Source organism: Bos mutus, chromosome 1 (genome assembly GCF_027580195.1).
Source record: "Bos mutus isolate GX-2022 chromosome 1, NWIPB_WYAK_1.1, whole genome shotgun sequence".
In the NCBI taxonomy this organism is placed as follows: Eukaryota; Metazoa; Chordata; class Mammalia; order Artiodactyla; family Bovidae; genus Bos; species Bos mutus.
Genome location: NC_091617.1, coordinates 96,177,108 through 96,197,586, shown reverse-complemented (window position 1 = coordinate 96,197,586; position 20,479 = coordinate 96,177,108). Strand labels below are relative to the sequence as shown.

The following is a 20,479-nucleotide window of genomic DNA, read 5'->3' as shown; positions in this document are numbered from 1 at the left end:
CTCATAGAATGAGTTTGGAAGTTTACCTTCCTCTGCACTTTTCCGGAAGAGTTTGAGTAGGATAGATGTTAGCTCTTCTCTAAATGTTTAGTAGAATTCAGCTGTGAAGCCGTCTGGACCTGGGCTTTTGTTTGCTGGAAGATTTTTGATTACAGTTTCAATTTCCATGCTTGTGATGGGTCTGTTAAGATTTTCTATTCCTGGTTCCGTTTTGGAAAGTTGTACTTTTCTAAGAATTTGTCCATTTCTTCCAAGTTGTCCATTTTATTGGCATATAGTTGCTGATCATAGTCTCTTATGATCCTTTGTATTTCTGTGTTGTCTGTTGTGATCTGTCCATTTTCATTTCTAATTTTATTGATTTGATTTTTCTTCCTTTGTTTTTTAATGAGTCTGGCTAATGGTTTGTCAATTTTATTTATCCTTTCAAAGAACCAGTGTTTGGTTTTGTTGACTTTTGCTATGGTCTCTTTGGTTTCTTTTGCATTTATTTCTGCCCTAATTTTTAAGATTTCTTTCCTTCTACTAACCCTGGGGTTCTTCATTTCTTCTTTTCTAGTTGCTTTAGGTGTAGAGTTAGGTTATTTATTTGACTTTTTTCTTGTTTCTTGAGGTATGCCTGTATTGCTATGAACTTTTCCCTTAGCACTGCTTTTACAGTATCGCACAGGTTTTGGGTTGTTGTGTTTTCATTTTCATTTGTTTCTATGCATATTTTGATTTCTTTTTTTATTTCTTCTGTGATTTGTTGGTTATTCAGCAGCGTGTTGTTCAGCCTCCATATGTTGCAATTTTTAGTAGTTTTTCTCCTGTAATTGAGATCTAATCTTACTGCATTATGGTCGGAAACGATGCTTGGAATGATTTAAATTTTTTTGAATTTACCAAGGCTAGATTTATGGCCCAGGATGTGATCTATCCTGGAGAAGGTTCCATGTGTGCTTGAGAAAAAGGTGAAATTCATTGTTTTGGGGTGAAATGTCCTATAGATATCAATTAGGTCTAGCTGGTGTATTGTATCATTTAAAGTTTGTGTTTCCTTGTTAATTTTCTGTTTAGCTGATCTAACCATAGGTGTGAGTGGGGTATTAAAGTCTCCCACTATTATTGTGTTATTGTTAATTTCCCCTTTCATACTTGTTAGCAGTTGTCTTACGTATTGTGGTGCTCCTATGTTGGATGCATATATATTTATTTATAACTGTTTTATTTTCTTCCTGGATTGATCCTTTGATCATTATGTGTAGTGTCCTTTGTCTCTTTTCACAGCATTTGTTGTAAAGTCTATTTTATCTGATATGAGTATTGCTACTCCTGCTTTCTTTTGGTCTCTGTTTGCATGGAATATCTTTTTCCAGCCCTTCATTTTCAGTCTGTATGTGTCCCCTGTTTTGAAGTGGGTCTCTTGTAGACAACATGTATAGGGATCTTGTTTTTGTATCTATTCAGCCAGTCTTTGTCTTTTGGTTGGGGCATTCAACTCATTTATGTTTAAGGTAATTATTGATAAGTGTGATCCCGTTGCCATTTACTTTATTGTTTTGGGTTCAAGTTTATACACCCTTTTTGTGTTTCCTGTCTAGAGAATCTCCTTTAGTATTTGTTGGAGAGCTGGTTTGGTGGTGCTGCATTCTCTCAGCTTTTGCTTGTCTGTAAAGCTTTTGATTTCTCCTTCATGTTTGAATGAGATCCTTGCTGGGTACAGTAATCTGGGCTGTAGGTTATTTTCTTTCCTCACTTTAAGTATGTCCTGCCATTCTTTCCTGGCCTGAAGAGTTTCTGTTGAAAGATCAACTGTTATCCTTATGGGAATCCCCTTGTGTGTTATTTGTTGTTTTTCCCTTGCTGCTTTTAATATTTGTTCTTTGTGTTTGACCTTTGTTAATTTGATTAATATGTATCTTGGGGTGTTTTGCCTTGGGTTTATCTTGTTTGGGACTCTCTGGGTTTCTTGGACTTGGGTGATTATTTCCTTCCCCATTTTAGGGAAGTTTTCAACTATTATCTCCTCAAGTATTTTCTCATGGTCTTTCTTTTTGTCTTCTTCTTCTGGGACTCCTGTGATTCGAATGTTGGGGCATTTAATGTTGTCCTGGAGGTCTCTGAGATTGTCTTCATTTCTTTTAATTCGTTTTTCTTTTATCCTCTCTGATTCATTTATTTCTACCATTCTATCTTCTACTTCACTAATCCTATCTTCTGTCTCCATTATTCTACTATTTGTTGCCTCCAGAGTGCATTATTCATTATATATTGACTCTCTTTCATTTCTTCTAGGTCCTTGTTAAACCTTTCTTGCATCTTCTTAGTCCTTGTCTCCAGGCTATTTATCTGTGATTCCATTTTTATTTCAAGATTTTGGATCAATTTCACTATCATTATTCGGAATTCTTTATCAGGTAGATTCCCTACCTCTTGCTCGTTTGTTTGGTTTGGTGGGCATTTATCCTGTTCCTTTTCCTGCTGGGTATTCCTCTGTCTCTTCATCTTGTTTATATTGCTGTGTTTGGGGTGGCCTTTCTGTGTTCTGGCAGTTTGTGGAGTTCTCTTTATTGTGGAGTTGCCTCGCTGTGGGTGGGGTTGCACGGGTGGCTTGTCAAGGTTTCCTGGTTAGGGAAGCTTGTGTCAGTGTTCTAGTGGGTGGAGCTGGGTTTCTTCTCTCTGGAGTGCAATGAAGTGTCCAGTAATGAGCTATGAGATGTCAATGGGTTTGGAGTAACTTTGGGAAGCCTGTATATTGAAGCTCAGGGATGTGTTCCTGTGTTGCTGGATAATTTGCTTGGTATGTCTTGCTCTGGAACTTGTTGGCCCTTGGGTGGTGCTTGGTTTCAGTGTAGGTATGGAGGCGTTTGATGAGCTCCTGTCAATTAATATTCCCTGGAGTCAGGAGTTCTCTGGTGTTCTCAGGATTTGGACTTCAGCCACCTGCTTCTGGTTTTCATTCTTATTTTTACAGTAGTCTCTAGACTTCTCCATCTATTCAACACTGTTGATAAAACATCTAGGTTAAATATGAAAAGTTTCTCCACAGTGAGGGACACCCAGAGAGGTTCACAGAGTTACATGGAGAAGAGAAGAGGGAGGAGGGAGTTAGAGGTAACCCGAATGAGATGAGGTGGAATCAAAAGAGCAGAGAGCAAGCTAGTCAGTAATCACTTCCTTATGTGCGCTCCACAGTCTGGACCGCTAAGAGATGTTCAGGGAGTTACACAGAGAAGAGAAGAGGGAGGAAGGAGACAGAGGTGGCCAGGAGGATAAAAGAAGGGAATCCAAAGGAGAGAGACAGATCCAGCCAGTAATCAGTTCCCTAAGTGTTCTCCAATGTCTGGAACACACAGAGATTCACAGAGTTGGGTAGAGAAGAGAAGAGGGAGGGAGGAGATAGAGGCGACCTGATGGAGAAAAAGAGTCCAAAGGGGGGGAGAGCAGTCAAGCCAGTAATCTCGCTCCCAAGTAAAAATGGGTACTGAAGATTACTAGGTTCTTAAAGGTACAAAATTGGTAACAAATACCAAAAAGCAAAAATTAAAAATCTAGAGTAGAGGTTGAATTTTCAAAAATACTATATTAAAGAAAAGAAAAAAAAAACAGTCACAAAAATTATAAAATATATATATGAAGTTTACTTTAAAAAATAGGGTCTCTCTTTTTTTTTTTTTGCAAAGTAATAGGTTATAAAAATGAAAATTAAAGGAGTAATAGAGGACTTAAAATTTTTAAAAATTAAAAAAAAAAAAGAATGATAGTAAAAATAGTAAAAATATATCTAGGACTTTCTCTGGTGTTGTTGTGGGCAGTGTGGGGTCAGTTCATTTTCGGATAGTTCCTTGGTCCAGCTTATATTTCTCAAGATCTATAGGCCCCTTCCTATATAGTCGGTACTAATGACAGGGTTTTAATCTATTGCACCTGTCACTTCCAAGGCTGTTCCCTTGGTTTTAGCTTCTGTTTGCTGGTCTCTTCAGTGTCTGATTTCTGCCCTGACACAAGGGGGCGGTGGTGAACACTTTTTTAGGCTCACTTGTTCAGTCATGCTGTTGGGAGGGAGGGGCGCTGCAAACAGATTAACATTGGCATGTGCTCGCAGTGTCTCAGCCACACTGGGCCTGCTCCGGCTCACGGCACGTGTGCCCTCCCTGCCCACACTGCTCAGGCTCTAGGTTGCTCTGCCGGGAACCGTCTGAGGCCGGCCGTGGGCTGCATGCACGTCCCAGGTCTAAGCTGCTCAGGTTCAGGTACTCAGGTAGTCCTCAGAGGCCCAGACTCCACTGGGCCTGCATTTTGTGCCCTTCCCAGGTCCGAGCAGCTCAGGTGATGAGGTGTTTGGCGAGCCCAGTTGCTGCGACTTATCACCTCCTCCGTCCCTGCCGCTCAGTTTTCTGGGTGTACAACCAGCGCACCTTCTCAGGTGGATGTTGACCGTCCAGAACCCCAAGAAGTCTTAGTTAGCAAAGAAGCCGGCTTGCAGTTTGATAGATAATGTCTCTCTGGGGCTGTGATTGCCCGCTTCCAGCTCTGGCTGCCTGTCACCGGAGGGGGTGATGGGCCGGTCTGCAGCTGGCTAGCTCTACTCAGTCCTTTGTTCTGTGAGTGGGCCTGCGGTGTCTTAGGTTAGGGCTTTTCGCATGGTAGCTATCCCACAGTCTGGTTTGCTAGCCCATGTTAGTTCCCTCAGATTGCTCTTGGGGCATTCAGTCCTGGTCCTTACTCTAAGCAGTGCAGCCCGCGCCTCCCTGCCCAGCCCGCGCCTCCCTGCCCAGCCCCCGCTTGCTAGTGGCCAGCGCAGGCATCTGTGCTGCTTCTCCGCTGGGGGAGTTACCCTTGGGCTCGTAATCTGTGGGTTTTAATTATTTATTTATTTTTCCTCCCTGTTATGTTGCCCTCTGTGGTTCCAAGGCTCTCCACAGACTCGGCACTGAGAGTGTTTCCTGGTGTTTGGAAACTTCTCTCTTTTTAAGACTCCCTTCCCGGGACAGAGCTCCATCCCTACCTCTTTTGTCTCTTTTTTTGTCTTTTATAGTTTTTCCTACCTCCTTTTGAAGACACTGGGCTGCTTTTCTGGGTGCCTGATGTCCTCTGCCGGCATTCAGAAGTTTTTTTTGTGGAATTTATTCAGCGTTTAAATGTCCTTTTGATGAATTTGTGGGGGAGAAAGTGGTCTCCCCGTCCTATTCCTCCTCCGCCATCTTAGGACCGCCCCTGTCGGATTTCTTTTATCGGCATCTTATAGCTTTCTGCATGTAGGCCTTTTGTCTCTTTAGGTAAATTTATTCCTAAATATTTTATTCCTCTTGTTGCCATGGTGAATGGGATTGTTTCCTTAATTTTTCTTTTTGATTTTTCATTGTTAGTGTGTAAGAATGCAATGGATTTGTATATTAATTTAATATCTTGTGACTTTACTGTATTCATTGTTGTTTACAATACTGTATATACTGTATTCATTCATACTGTAGTGATTTTCTGGTGGCTTCTTTAGGGTTTTCTATACAGAGAATCAAGTCATCTGCGAACAGTGAGCACTTTACTTCTTCTTTTCCATTCTGGATTCCTTTAATTTATTTTTCTGATTGCTGTGGCTAGGACTTCCAAAATTATGTTGAATAATAGTGGGGAGAGTGGGTACCCTTGTATTGTTCCTGATTTTAGAGGAAATGCTTTTGATTTTTCACCACTGAGGATAATGTTTGCTTTGGGTTTCTCATATATGGCCTTTATTATGTGAGGTATGTTGCTTCTATGTCTATTTTTGGAGAGTTTTTTTTTTTATCATAAATAGGTGTTGAATTTTGTCAAAGGCTTTCTTTGCATCTTTTGAGATGATCGTATGGTTCTTATTTTTCAATTTGTATCACATTGATTGATTTGCATATATTGGAGAATCCTTACATCCCTGGAATAAAAACCACTTGATCATGATGTATCATCTTTTTAATGTATTGTTGAGTTCTGTTGGCTATAATTTTGTTGAGGATTTTTGCATCTATGTTCATCAGTGATGTTGGCCTATAATTTTCTTTTTTTGTGGCATCTTTGTCCATTTTTTTGGTATCAGGGTGATGGTGGCCTCGTAGATGGGTTTGAGAGTTTTCCTTCCTCTGCAATTTTATGGAAGAGTTGAGCAGGACAGGTGTTAGCTCTTCTCTATACTTTTGGTGGAATTTTCCTGTGAAGCCATTTGGCCCTGGGCTTTTGTTTGTTGGAAGATTTTTTATTACAGTTTCAATTTCTGTGCTTGTGATTGATCGGTCCATATTTTCTGTTTCTTCCTGGTTCAGTTTTGGAAGGTTATACTTTTCTAAGAATTTGTCCGTATCTTCCAAGTTGTCCATTTTATCGGCACATAGTTGTTTATAGTAGTCTCGTATGATCCTTGGTTAGGAGAATTTTAATAGTAGGTAAAGTGTATTAAAGTCTCCATCCCATCATGACCCCATCTGACAAGTTCCTGCCCATTTATCATTGTTTTTTGACTTCTTAAGTGTCTTTCCAGGATTTCTTTATGCATATGTGGAACTATGTGTTTTGTTTTTTTTTTCTTACCGCTTTTACACAAATGGTGGTGTGTTCTATGCACTGTTCTGTATCTTGACTTTTTCCTTAATGTGTCTCAGAGACATGTCCATGTCAGTATCTGGAGAGTTTCTTTTTAAAAAATAACTGTGTAGTATTGCATTGGATGAATTTATTCAACTGTTTCCTTGTTGATGGATATTTAGATTATTTCCATTCCTTTGTTAAAATAAACAGTGCTTCCATGAATAATCTTATAGACATTTTTTCATGCCTGAAAGTGAATCTGTAGGATATATCCTTAGGAGTGGAATTGTTGGCTCAAAGGACATACACATACGTTTGCAGCTTTGATAGATATTTTCAAATTGCTTTCCAAAGGAGGTTTTCCAGTTATACTGCTACAAGTCTCACAGATATACACTATTGACAAATTTGGGAGGGTGCCTATCTTTTTAAGAAACAGACAGGATAGTTTAAATTTCTGGTTTTCTGTATGAGTGATGTTGATACCTTTTCATATATTGAATAGCTCATTTTCCATTTTTGTGAATTGTCTCTTCCAGTCCTTCGCTCTTTTTACTATTTCACTGTTGGACTTCTGATCTTTTCTCTGGTTGATTTGTAAGAGATTATATTTTATATTTTTTTCCCAATTTATTTTCTTTTAATTTTTCCTATAGTTTTTATGTCAGAAAGTGTTGTTATTATTTGGTTAAATTTAGCAATCCATTAAAGGTATTTCTGGCTTCTGGTTGTTGAAGAGCCTGATCCTAGGCCTTGTCTATCCATCCTTTATATACTAGTTTCCATTTGCTAATTCCAAACTCCCACAGCATCCCTTCACCATCTCCCCACCCCCTTGGCAAATAGAAGTCTGTTCTGTTTATCTGTGAGTCTGTTTCCATTTCATGGATAATTCATGTATGTCATATTTTAGATGTCACATATGTGATATCATATGATATTTTTCTCTTGACTTAGTATGATAACCTTTGTCCATCCATGTTGCTGCAAATGCCATTCTTTCATTCTTTTTTACATTTGAGAAGGCTTTCTTGCATTTCTAAAAAGTAGTTTTATCACCCAGGTGTTTGTCCCTGGAGACTTTAGTCCTACACTTTCTTTGAAAAGTATTTGAGAGGTCTTTCACGTCTCTGTTTTAATGTATAGATCACGTCTCCATTCCTTCTATTGAAGAACTGGACCACTTGACCTTTAGGGTTTACCACTGTGACTTTCGCTGATTGCACACTCATCGTGCAGCTCAATAGTCCCTCTGTGTTCATTACCTTGTTTAAAAACAGCTTTATTGAAGTATAACTTACATACTATAACTGCACATATCTAATGTGTACAGTTTGATACCATATACCCATGAAACACCACCAGCATCAGGAGAGTAAACACATTTATTACCCCAGAGTTCCCTGTGGCCCTCTGTAATTTCCTCCTTCTCCCACTCATATCTCCTCCGCAAATAATACCTGCTTTCTGTCATTCTAGGTGAGTTTGTGTTTTCTGAGATTTTATGCAAATGGAATCATGCAGCATGCATTCTGGTTTTTGCCTGGCCTCTCCCACTCAGCATAGTTACTTTGAGACTCGTCTGTATTGTTGCATGTATTGATAGCTCCTTCTTTTTATTGCTCAGTAGTGATCCACTGCATGGGTCTCCACTCTCCACTCTTGTTTATCCATTCACTCATTGATCAAAGTCTGGATTGTTTCCAGTTTTGTGTCCCTTGCATTTCTTGCAAATTGGCAGCTGGATCCAGAGATTTGGCAGACTCAGGTTCAGCCTGTAGAAGGCACAGAACATTCGGTTCCTCTCCTGCTGTGACAGTCACAGCCATAGGTGCTCAATGCCAGCAGCTGTTAATTCATGGGTGGAGTTTCAGGTCTACAACTTATTTTTCATGTATAAGTTGGAACACTCCATAAAGAGCTGCTTCCCCTCATCCTCTACTTGGTTACCTAGTGGTACGCCTCATATAAGGCAGCATAAATCCTGTATTTTTTTCCTTAATTTACCTGTTTTCAAGGGATCCATTCTATCCCTTAATTCTTTGTATAAAATTTGTTTTCTCTTGGGAAACTGGTTATTTCTTCTCTTCTGTTATCACTGTTTCAAAATTTCTGATGTATATCAGCATAGGTCTATTTTCTTCCATCAAGGTGGAAGGTTTTCAGTCTTGAAAAACTTTCAGTTCTAGAAAATGGTACACCCTTTTCTTCCTTGATTCCCTTCTTTCCAGTTTATTCTCTTTCTGTGACTTCTCTTGTTCCGATTTCCCACCTGCTGGATTGGTTTTCTGTTTTCTTATCCTTTATCTTTTTGTTCTACATTTTCTGGGAAATTTCCTGAACTTTATTTTCTAACTCTACAGTTCAGCTTATCATTTCTGCCATCAGATTTTTATCTTCCAGGAGTGATTTCTTTTCTGTGGTGGTGGTTGGACATAGCTTCCTCTTTTTGTTTCGTGAATGCAGCACCTTCTCCCTGAAAACAATGAGTTTTTAAATAATGTTTTCTTCTAGTACTGTGTCTCTTTTCTACAAGTTATCTGTTTATCTGCTTGTGGGTTTGACTTTTCATTGTAGAGATTTTCTTCGAATGTCTGAGAATCTGTGGATGTGTGGTCATACTTATGAGTAGATCATAATCTGGTAAGTTTACTTAAGTGTCAGTGTCTTTCCTATTTCTTCCTGGATTGATCCCTAGAGAAGGATGTTTGGATCTTTATGTTTTGTGAAAATGGTATTCTTGCAATCTAAGTGGGGAAAAGAAGGCTGGGGAGGTCTCAACTTTTAATGTGCATAGTTTTACTCAGAGTCTGTTTTCAGCCTGGTAGCCCTTCATGGTCAACTCTTGCCATAGTCTAAAGACTCTGTGTTCCCTATGCCAGAGAACACCTCCATTCTTATTCCACAGTTTGGGAGAGACTGTTACCTGTTGCATTGAATTGGGGAAGGAATCTCAGATCTGTTTATTTAATTTGCAGGTAATCCTCTTGTTTTTAGCCCCATCTTTGCATCCCTTTTCAAAGCTACCTGGGCCAACAATTCCTTAGTCTTTTGGGGGCCCTGAAGTATAAATTGGATTGCCACTGTGCTTTCTCTGTTGCTGGCATTCTTCAGTCTATTATCAGTATATATGACTCATCTGAAGATTTTATTAAAAATGCTGATTGATTCAACAGCTCCAAGTTGGAGCCTGAGATTCTGTATTTATAATAAGCTCCTTGCTGCTGTTGTTTAGTTGCTAAGTCATGTCTGACTCTTCGCAACCCCATGGAGTGTAGCCCACCAGGCTCCTCTGTCCATGGGATTTCCCAGGCAAGAATACTAGAGTGAGTTGCCATTTTCTTCTCCAAGGGATCTTCCCAACCCTGCTTGGCAGGCAGATTCTGTTCAATTGAGCCACCTAGGAAGCCCATAGCAAGCTCCAATGTGATACTTATGTTCCTGTTCCTGTTTTCTTGGAAAGGAAAGAAACAGCTTCATTGGAGGTTGTGTCATAGCTTATATAGCCAATTTCCTGTTGCTGAATATTTAAATTAATTCTAGATTTTTACTTTTAAATTTAATATTGTGAGATGAAAGCGTTAAAAATAAATAAACAAAACATACCCATTTCCATGTTCGGTTTGAATTTTGAAAGATGTATATTAACTTGTTGAACCACCATCTCAATCCAAATAAATTACATCTTCATCTCTACAAAAAAGTTCCCTGGTGCCTCTGCCCCAGCCTGGCCCTAGGTTTCTACTGATGGTCTGTCTGACCCTATAGATTAGTTCTGCTCTTCTATAATTCCATATAATTGGAATTATACAGTCTGTACTATTTTGTGTTAGGATGTTTTCTTTCAGCATGTTTTTTCAATTTATCCCTGTGTAGCATGTATCAGTACTTTATTCCTTTAGTCCTGTTCTACTGCTATTCTACTTTCTATCCATAAAAAGTATATTCTATGGGTATACTAGCCATTCTTGGTGGCTCAGAGGGTAAAGCATCTGCCTGCAATGCAGGAGACCCAGGTTTGATTCCTGGGTCAGGAAGATCCCCTGGAGAAGGAGATGGCAACCCACTCCAGTACCGTTGCCTGGAAAATCCCATGGATGGAGAAGCCTGGTAGCCTACAGTCCATGGGGTCGCAAAGAGTCGGACACGACTGAGCAACTTCACTTCACTTCATGGGTATACTACTGTTTACGTGGTGCTAGCGGTGAAGAATCCACCTGCCAATGCAGGAGACAAAAAAAAGACTTGGGTTTGATCCCTGGGTCTTGCCTGAAGAATCCTGTGGACAGAGGAGGAGCCTGATGGGCTGTGGTCCGTAGGGTTGCAAAGAGTCAGCCATCACTGAAGCAACTTAACACACAGTTTGTTTATCCATTCGCCTGTTGGTGGATGTGCGGTGTGGGTTTTGGAGCCATGATGAATCAAGCTGCCACACACGTTTGTGTCCAAGTCTCTCTTTGTGGACATACATCTTCATTTTTCTTGGGTGAATACCTAGGAGGAGGATTATTGGATAAAATGGTAATCAAATGTTAACGATGTTGAGAAATCTGCAAACTGTTTAAACACTTTCAGATTGTTCTACATTCTTGTCAACACACATATTGTCAGTCTTTAAATTTTAGCTCCTCTAGTGGGTATGCAACAGTATCTCATGTGGTCTTTGTTTCTTTAACACGTCTGTTCAGATCTTTGGCCCATTTTTTGAAAGGCTAATTATCTTAGAGTTATAAGAGTCTGTTTTTATTCTGGATCTAAGTCATTGATAAGATAACTCTGAATATCATCTCACTGTAAAGTCTGTAGCTTTTGTTTTTCTTAACTATGCTTTTAAAGAGAAGTAAATATTTGCTTTTTAACTGAGTCCAATTTATCAGCCTGTGTGTGTGCATGAACACATGTGCACATGCTGAGAAAGCCTTGACTACTGTTGTGGATGTCCATTTGTTTCTGAGTCACTAAGTCATGTCCAGCTCTTTGTGGCCCTATGGACTGCAGTGTACTAGGCTTCCCTGTCCTTCACTGTCTCCTAGAGTTGGCTCAAACCAGAGTCCATTGAGTCAATGATGCCATCCAACCATCTCATCTTCTGTCGTCCCCTTCTCCTCCTGCCTTCAGTCTTTCCCAGTATCAGAGTCTTTTCCAGTGAGTCAGCTCTTCACATCAGGTGGCCAAAGTATTGGAGCTGTAGCATCAGTCCTTCCAATGAATATTCAGGGTTGATTTCCTTTAGTATTGACTGGTTTGATGTCCTTGCTGTCCAAGAAGAGTCTTCTCCAACACCACAGTTCAAAAGCATCAATTCTTCGGTGCTCAGCCTTGGTCCAGTGCTCACATCCATACATGACTACTGGAAAAGCCATAGCTTTGACTATTCAGGACATTTGTCAGCAAAGTGATGTCTCTGCTATTTAATACACTGTCTAGGTTTGTCATAGCTTTTCTTCTAAGGAGCAAGAGTCTTTTAATTTCATGGCTGTAGTCACTGTCCACAGTAATTTTGGAGTCCAAGAAGATAAAATCTGTCGCTGTTTCCCCCATCTATATGACATGAAGTGTTGGGACCAGATGCGATGATCTTAGTTTTTTGAATGTTGAGTTTTAAGCCAGCATTTTCACTCTCCTTAACCCTCATCAAGAGGCTCTTTAGTTCCTCTTCGCTTTCTGCCATTAGAGTGATATCATCGTATCTGAGTGTTGGTATTTCTTTCCGCAGTCTTGATTCTAGCTTGTCATTCATCCAGCCCAGCGTTTCACATGATGTACTCTGCATGTAAGTTAAATAAGCAGGGTGACAATGTATCCTTGACATACTCCTTTCCCGGTTTGGAACCAGTCCATTGTTCCATGTCCAATTCTAACTGTTGCTTCTTGATCTGCGTACAGGTTTCACAGGAGACAGGTAAGGTGGTCTGATATTCCCATCTCTAGGCATTTTCCACAGTTTGTTGTGATCTACACAGTCAAAGACTTTACTGTAGTCAGTGAAGCAGAAGTAGATATTTTTCTGGAATTCTCTTGCTTCTATGATCCAGCAGATGTTGACAATTTGATCTCTGATTTCTCTACCTTTTCTAAATCCACCTTGAACATCTGGAAGTTCTTGGTTCACATACTGTTGAAGCCTAGCTTGAAGGATTTTGAGCATTACCTTGCTAGCATGTGAAATGAGCGCAATTGTATGGTACTTTGAACATTCTTTGGCATTGCCCTTCTTTGGAATTGGAGTGAAAGCTGACCTTTTTCAGTCTTGCAGCTACTGCTGAGTTTTCCAAATTTGCTGGCATATTGAATGCAGCACTTAACAGCATCATCTTTTAGGATTTGAAATAGCTCAGCTGGAATTCCATCACCTCCACTAGCTTTGGGTCACGCTCCCCCAAATTCTTATCTATCTGAAATGCAACTTCATTTGGAAATAGGTTTTTGCAGATGTAATGAAGATAAGCTCATACCAGAATAAGGAGGGCCCTGAATGCAGTGACCAGGGTTCTTACAAGAAGAGGGGAGGACACACAGAGACAACACAGGGGAGCAGTCCGTGTGAAGATGGAGGCAGAGACAGGTGTCCCGCGGGTGCAAGCCGAGGAGTGCCATGAGTCTCCAGAGACTGCAAGAGGCAGGGAAGGATGCTCCTCTAGAGCTGTAAGGAAGCACAGCCGTGCTGAGACCTTGATTTCAGGTTTCTGGCCCCCAGAACTGTGAGAAAATTAATTTCTGTTGTTGTGACTACCCAGTGGTAATTTTTTATGGCAGCCCTTGGAAACTAATACACCTACTGGGATCACAAAGATCTTCTGTATTCTTCTACAAATTTCAGCTTCACTTCTACAGTTAGCCTTATAATCCATTTGGAGTTTATTTTTGTGGATATGGATATATCCATATGGATATCCATTTTCCAGCACCATTTTTAGAAAATACCATCCTTCCCCTTCTTAATTAACTTGTCCTTTTATTGAGAATCAACTGACCATAAATGTGTGAGTCTACTGGATTCTCTTCTGGTCCATTGATTTATAGAACTATCCTTACAGAAATGCTGCTCAGTTGTTGCCGACTCTATGTGACCCCATGGAATGTAGCCCTTCAGGCTTCTCTGTCCATTGAATTTTCCAGGGAAGAATACTGGAGTGTGTTGCCATTTCCTACTCCAAGGAATCTTTCCAACCCAGAGATCGAACCTGTGTCTGTTGTGTCTCCTGCATTGGTAGGCGGATTCTTTACCACTGGGAATCCCATCCTTATGCTAATGCTGCTGCTACTAAGTCACTTCAGTCATGTCTGACTGTGTGTGACCCTGTGGACAGCAGCCCACCAGGCTCCTCTGTCCCTGGGATTCTCCAGGCAAGAATACTGGAATGGGTTGCCATTTCCTTCTCCAATGCATGCATGCATGCATGCTAAGTCACTTCAGTCCTGTCTGACTGTGTGTGACCCTGTGGACAGCAGCCCACCAGGCTCCTCTGTCCACTGGATTCTCTAGGCAAGGATACTGGAGTGGGGTGCCATTTTCTTCTCCCCCTTATGCTAATACTCCCTTTTTATTTCTGTACCTTTATAACAGTTCTTAAAATCAGGTAATGTAAGTTCACCAACTTTGTTCTTAAAAATTATTTTGGCTCTGTTGGGTCCTTTATATTTCCATATAAATTGTAGAATCAGCTTGCCAATTTCTACAAAAAAACTTGCTGAGTCTTACAATCCATCATAAATGCCTTCATTGATTTAGATCTTCTTTAATTTCTTTCTGCAATGTCTTTATTTATAAGCGTAAAGGGCTTTTAAAATTATGTGTGACACAGACAAAATTATATGTCAATACATTTTTGAGGAATTTAACATGTTCTGATTCCTTCCACTGCCAGTCACCATAGTTCCTCCAGTGTTTGAGTCATAATCTTCAAGATAGCCTTTAAAAAGAACTTCTGCTCAGTCCACAGATGTCAGTCCAGAATTCTTTGAGGTCACCTTCTTTGATCTCCAGTGGGATATGGACACACTTCAAAAATTCCCCACCTGTAACCTTTGGGATCCAAAATCACTGCAGATGGTGACTGCAGCCATGAAATTAAAAGACGCTTACTCCTTGGAAGGAAAGTTATGACCAACCTAGATAGCATATTCAAAAGCAGAGATATTACTTTGCCAACAAAGGTCCGTCTAGTCAAGGCTATGGTTTTTCCAGTGGTCATGTATGGATGTGAGAGTTGGACTGTGAAGAAAGCTGAGAGCCGAAGAATTGATGCTTTTGAACTGTGGTGCTGGAGAAGACTCTTGAGAGTCCCTTGGACTGCAAGGAGATCCAACCAGTCCATCCTAAAGGAGACCAGTCCTGGGTGTTCATTGGAAGGACTGATGCTGAGGCTGAAAATCCAATACTTTGGCTACCTCATGCGAAGAGTTGACTCAGTGGAAAAGACCCTGATGCTGGGAGGGATTGGGGGCAGGAGGAGAAGGGGATGACAGAGGATGAGATGGCTGGATAGCATCACCGACTTGATGGACGTGAGTTTGAGTGAACTCCGGGAGTTGGTGATGGACAGGGAGGCCTGGCATGCTGCGATTCATGGGGTCGCAAAGAGTCGGACACAACTGAGCGACTGAACTGAACCTTTGGGATCCAGTTTTCTCAAGTAATTTATCTTAGGACCATGTTTAGGGTCAGAGGAGACAGATCTGATTGGTTCTTAATTTTGCACACCCTCTAAACATTCATAAAGTTGAAATCATATTCACTCCTAAGCTGTCACATCCTAGGACAGATCACTGGGCTATGCCAGTACCTTTTGAAGTACAGACATTATGTCCTCAAAATGAAAAGTCTTAAAAAAACAAGCCATCCTTGTTTCATGTCAACACTAAAATTAGAGTACTGAATCAATATAATCATTTCTCTCATAGTTTATGCTTTTAAATTATCAACTCTGGAAGCAACCTTTGTGTGTATCAGAACCCACATTACTTGAATCTGTTTTAGGTATCATGTTCCTTCTTATCTGTATCAAAATTGATGCTGAACAGTGAGTTCTAAGTTGCAAAAGAGGATTTAGTTTTGTACCTGTCTATAAGTTTTTGTCCACAAATGATACAAAAGCACACACAAGTGCTATTTCTGAGTGTTTAAGATATTCAGAATACTGTGCTTGCATGTGGCTTGTTAAACTTAGCCCTACGTTTTTCATATTTTTAATGCTATGGAAAATGTGATTTCATTTTCCTATAGCACTGGTATATAGAAATTGATTAAAAAAATTAATCTGCAACCTTGCTAAATTCACTTATTTTAGTAGCTCTTACTGCAGACTTTCTAAGTACATGATCATATCACTCATGATTAAAGACAGCTTTACTTCTTTCCCATATACATGCCTTTTATTTCTTCTTAATGACTTCCTGTGTTAGCTAAGACTTCTAATGAAATGTTGAGGAGGGTTGGAGGGTGGACATCCTTGCATGGCTCCTGATTGTAGGGGAAAAGCACCACTCTTTCAGCATTTGGCTTTTTCATTGATGCTTTTTATCTGGTTGGGAAGTTCCCTTCTCTTTGTTTTTGTGAGAGTGTTTTTTTATCATGTTGGGTTTTGTTAAGTGCCTTTTCTACATCTATTCAGATGATCATATAGTTTTTCTCCTTTATTCTGTTAACATGATGAATTACATTGATTTTCTAGTGTTAAACCAAGATTGCATTAGCTATGGTGTATTAGGTTATATTATTATTTTTGTATATTAATGAATTTAATTTCATAGCATATGTTTTGTTAAGGATTTTTGCCTCATATTCTTGAGGGATGGTACTTTGTAACTCAGTTTTCTTGAAATGTCTTTGCTTTGGTCTTGTAAAGTAAGTTGGAAGGTGTTTCTCTCTTCTGTTCTCTTTGGTATTTCTTCCTTAAATGTTTGGCAGAATTCATCTGTGCAAACATCTGAGCCTAAAATTTTCTTTGTGGGAAGGTTTTTAAGTACAAAATCAATTTCTTTAATAGGAATTTAAAAAACTGTGTTGATATATTTATTTTTACTAGGTTGGGTCTTCATCACTGCACAGGCTTTTCTCTAGTTGCAGCACAGGGGGCTGCTCTCTAGTTGCAGTGCAAGGGCTTCTCATCAGGGCCGCTTCTCTTGTTGCCAACATCAGGCTCCAGAACACGTGGGCTCAGTAGTTGCGGCTGAACGCACTGCTCACGGGGCTTCAGTTGCTACGGCTCCTGTCACGGGGCTTCAGTCGCTACGGCTCCTGTGCTCTGGAGCTTGCTGCTCAGCCCATGGGATCTTCCCAGATCAGGGATTGAACTCGTGTCTCCTGCATTGTCAGGCGACTTCTCTACCACTGAGCCACCGGGAAGCCCTATGAGCCCTATTTTTTTAAGGGATCTTTTTGAATGAGTTTTGGTAGGTTATGTCTTTCCAGAAATTTGTGTGTTTCATCACAGTTGTCTCATTTATTGGAATAAAATTATTCTCAATAGTCCCCTATTATCTTTATAATATTTGTAGGATCTGTACTGAGGCCCTCTCTTTCCTAATTTTCCTAAGTGTCTTTCTCAGTTTGGTTGGAGGTTTACAGTTTTATTGTTTTTTTTGTTTGTTTGTTTCAAAGAACCAGCTTTTGACTGTTTTTTCTGTTGTGTTTTAAAATTTCTGTTGTTTTCTGCTCTTTATTATAGCCTTCCCTTGGTTACTTTGGGATTTACTTTACTCTTTTTTTTTGGCCGCACTGTGAACCATGTGAGATCTTAGTTCCCTGACCAGGGATTGAACCTAGACCCTCAGCAGAAAGAGTGCAGAGTCCTAATCTGCACTCCAGGGAACTCCCTTACTTTTCTTTTTCTTAAGGTGAAAATTTGGGTCACTGAGTCAAGACCTTCTCTTCCAATATAGGCCGATATAAGAATGTCAGAACAACACAGTGCAAAAGCAATTAGTTTAGTGGAAATTAAAACTGAATTTTTATTTTCCTGATTTTCTTATATTTGCATTGCTGCTTTTCAAAATTATTTTTTCTACTATAGATTTATAAATTCTGATAATATAAATAATACATGCTATTCCTTAAGGAAATGTTAAGGGTCCAGAGAATTACAAGGCATTTTAAGTGTCAGGATAGGCCATAACATATAATCATGAATCCTTCCAGCTTGATGTAACTGTCTCCTTGCTTACACTGTCCATCCGTTCTGAATCCCCGGGGGCTTTGCTGCTCTGCCGCACACAGTCACTCAAGAACCCGGGTTGACAGGTCCCACTGTGTTGAGCTATACTGTCTGGAATACATGCCATCGATTCCCTGTGTAACCTGAGGAAGAGTACCCTGAGGGACTCTGCTCTGCTCCTATGGGTACCAGTAATCTACATAGTCACTCTTACTTGGAAAGCTCGTTCACATAAGTTAGATCCCCTTCTACATTTCCAGTTGTGAGCTGAGCCATAATTGTGGCTTCCTGAAGAGTTTGAAGTCAGACAAGGTTAAACTTCAAGCTTTAACAGTTAACAGTCATGCATCCCAGGGAAATGTGCTGGTTAACCCCCGAACGTTTCCTCATAGGAAAAAATGCCTACTTTTCATGATGCTAGTAAGGCTTAGGAAAAAAGTATGTGAAAACACTGGACAAGGCTAATACATTATTTCTCCCACAGGCTTTCTTCGCTCAGGAGGTTCAGCAAATCCAGCTACAGGCTAATCTAATTTTCTGTATAACAATAGACCAGAATGTTAGCTGTGCTCATCTTCCCATCCTGTTAATGCAGACGGTTTTGTTAAATTTTTCTGTGATTGTGTAACACAGCTATTTGATTGTAATAATGCTATGAAGTTATATACCTTTTTTGTTTTACTCTCAAACTTTCATTAATGTACAGCAGACTCTACAAAAGCTACATGTGTGATATTGCAGCTGATTTTTATAGATGAGAATTCAGCTGCCTGCTGTTGAGCCAGATACTGAAGTAATTTGTGAAATGTGAAAGAGTACAACTGTGCTCACTCAGTTTTCTGTTTGGGAAAAGAATTTTTCACTTAAAAAAAATGTTATGTTAACATGAAACAAGTGTCAAAAGGTCCTGAAACAAAACAATTGAGAACTGCTAGTTAGGCTCTGAACCTGTGGGTGAAGACTGCCGTGTGAGCAGGATTCCTGTTATCCACACTTGTATCTCAGGGTCTTTGATGACTTCATCCAAGCATCAGGGTCTCCAGCAGTGATACAGAACCCGCCTGCCAGTGCAGGAGACCCAAGAGACTCAGGTTCAATTCCTAGGCCAGGAAGATCCCCTGGAGGAGGAAATGGTAACCCACTCCAGTATTCTTGCTTGGAGAATCCCATGGACAGAGGAGCCTGGCAGGCTACAGTCCATGGTGTCTCAAAGAGTTGGACATGCAGAAAGAAAAACACCAATATGGTACATTAATGCATACATATGGAATTTAGAAAGATAGTAACGATGACCCTATATGCAAGACAGCAAAAGAGACACAGATATAAAGAACAGACTTTTGGACTCTGGGAGAAGGTGAGGGTGGGATGATTTGAGAGAATAGCATTGAAAGATGTATATTACCATATGTGAAATAGATCGCCAGTCCAGGTTCGATGCATGAAACAGGGCACTCAAAGCCAGTGCACTGGGACAACCCTGAGGGATGGGATGGGGAGGGAGGTAGAGGGGTGTTCAGGATGGGGGACACATGTCCACCCATGGCTGATTCACATTAATCTATGGCAAAAACTACTACAATATTGTAAAGTAATTAGCCTCCAATTAAAATAATTTTTAAAAACATTAAAAAAAAACTGAACACATGTGCACACACACACACACACACACATAATCTAAGTATCTCTTTTCTTCCTTTTGCTGGAAAAAAGATTATAAACAATTAGTTACTTGCTCTAATCTCACAAATAGTTTTTCTAAGCAGAGATCTGGAGGCAGTTGCACTGAGCTGCAATTATTTAGATGGCTATTAATCATGGTTATTTTTGTTTTCTTTCACCACAGCTTATTTGCATGGCGTTTTGGTGTGCCAGGAACAAAAAATAAGATAATTAAAGGCAGTGAAACTGAAGTAAAATAGGAAGATCATCAGCCAAGAAGGGCCTATTGGAGGAAGCAGAGTAAGTATAGTGTGTCATTAAGAATTCGTTGGGTTGTATTAATACGTGGGAAAGCAGAGATTGGGTCAGTGAAAAGAAATAATGTTTTGTTTCTCTCAGGCCTAGGCTGCTAATACTTCTAAACTGGCCAGATCACACAGCAAGCCCAAAGATGCCTTGAAAAGGACTTGCACATTAACTTCCTAAGTTGTATAAGAGCATGACTTGATTCATAAGTAGTCTAAAACGTCATGCAGGAAAGGATCGTATCTCAATAAATCTGAATCCTAGTAGTCAAGGGAATACTGGGGACAGGTAACCTATCAAAGGACTTTTGTCCAACAAAATACTGCAATTTAAAATACTTTCAGTGGTGTCTGGAGGACGTGGGGTGTAACATTTTCACCTAAGAAAGTTTTGGTTTCCACGTCATTTTCCAACATACTTCCCTTTGACTGCTAAAAAGTAATAAAAATTGCCTAAATTGCTTGTCTTCCCTGGGTCTTGTTTTTCTTGCCTCTGAAGTTTCTTACAGCTCTGTGATTCTCTTACATACGCCATTTTAAACTTGTCTTCTCTCTTCCAGTCTTCTTTTGAAGAGATTCCTGATCTGTGACTCCTTGGCTGGGGCTGCCCCACCCCTTCCTCTTCTCTGACCCTCCTTCGCCCCTGGGAGACACTCAGGGTTACTTCCCTGCTGTGGGGACCTGTCTTTCTCAAGCAGCTCCCCTCAGAGAGTCAGTGGTGAAGTGGAAACTTGGCAAGCAGTCCTTGGATGTTTCCTACTTAAACACGATTCCTTAGCCATACTTTCTGAGTTTTGGGTAGGAGTTTTAAAGGAT

The 20,479-nt window shown here is 40.1% G+C and overlaps 1 protein-coding gene and 1 non-coding gene across 6 annotated transcripts in view; one reads left to right on the top strand and one right to left on the bottom strand.

The window, feature by feature from the left end:
• The window catches only part of GPR160 (G protein-coupled receptor 160), a 70,006-nt gene that overhangs the window by 43,200 nt on the left and 6,327 nt on the right, over window positions 1–20,479 (top strand). For all 5 annotated transcript variants that reach the window (XM_070373426.1, XM_070373448.1, XM_070373454.1 and 2 more), the window contains one exon: window positions 19,543–19,658. The gene's annotated coding sequence lies outside the window, so the exon portion shown is untranslated. The remainder of the gene's footprint in view (window positions 1–19,542; window positions 19,659–20,479) is intronic.
• Window positions 15,525–15,651, bottom strand: LOC138989511 (small nucleolar RNA SNORA40). Its single transcript, XR_011465806.1, has one exon. It is a non-coding gene; the product is annotated as a small nucleolar RNA SNORA40 (small nucleolar RNA).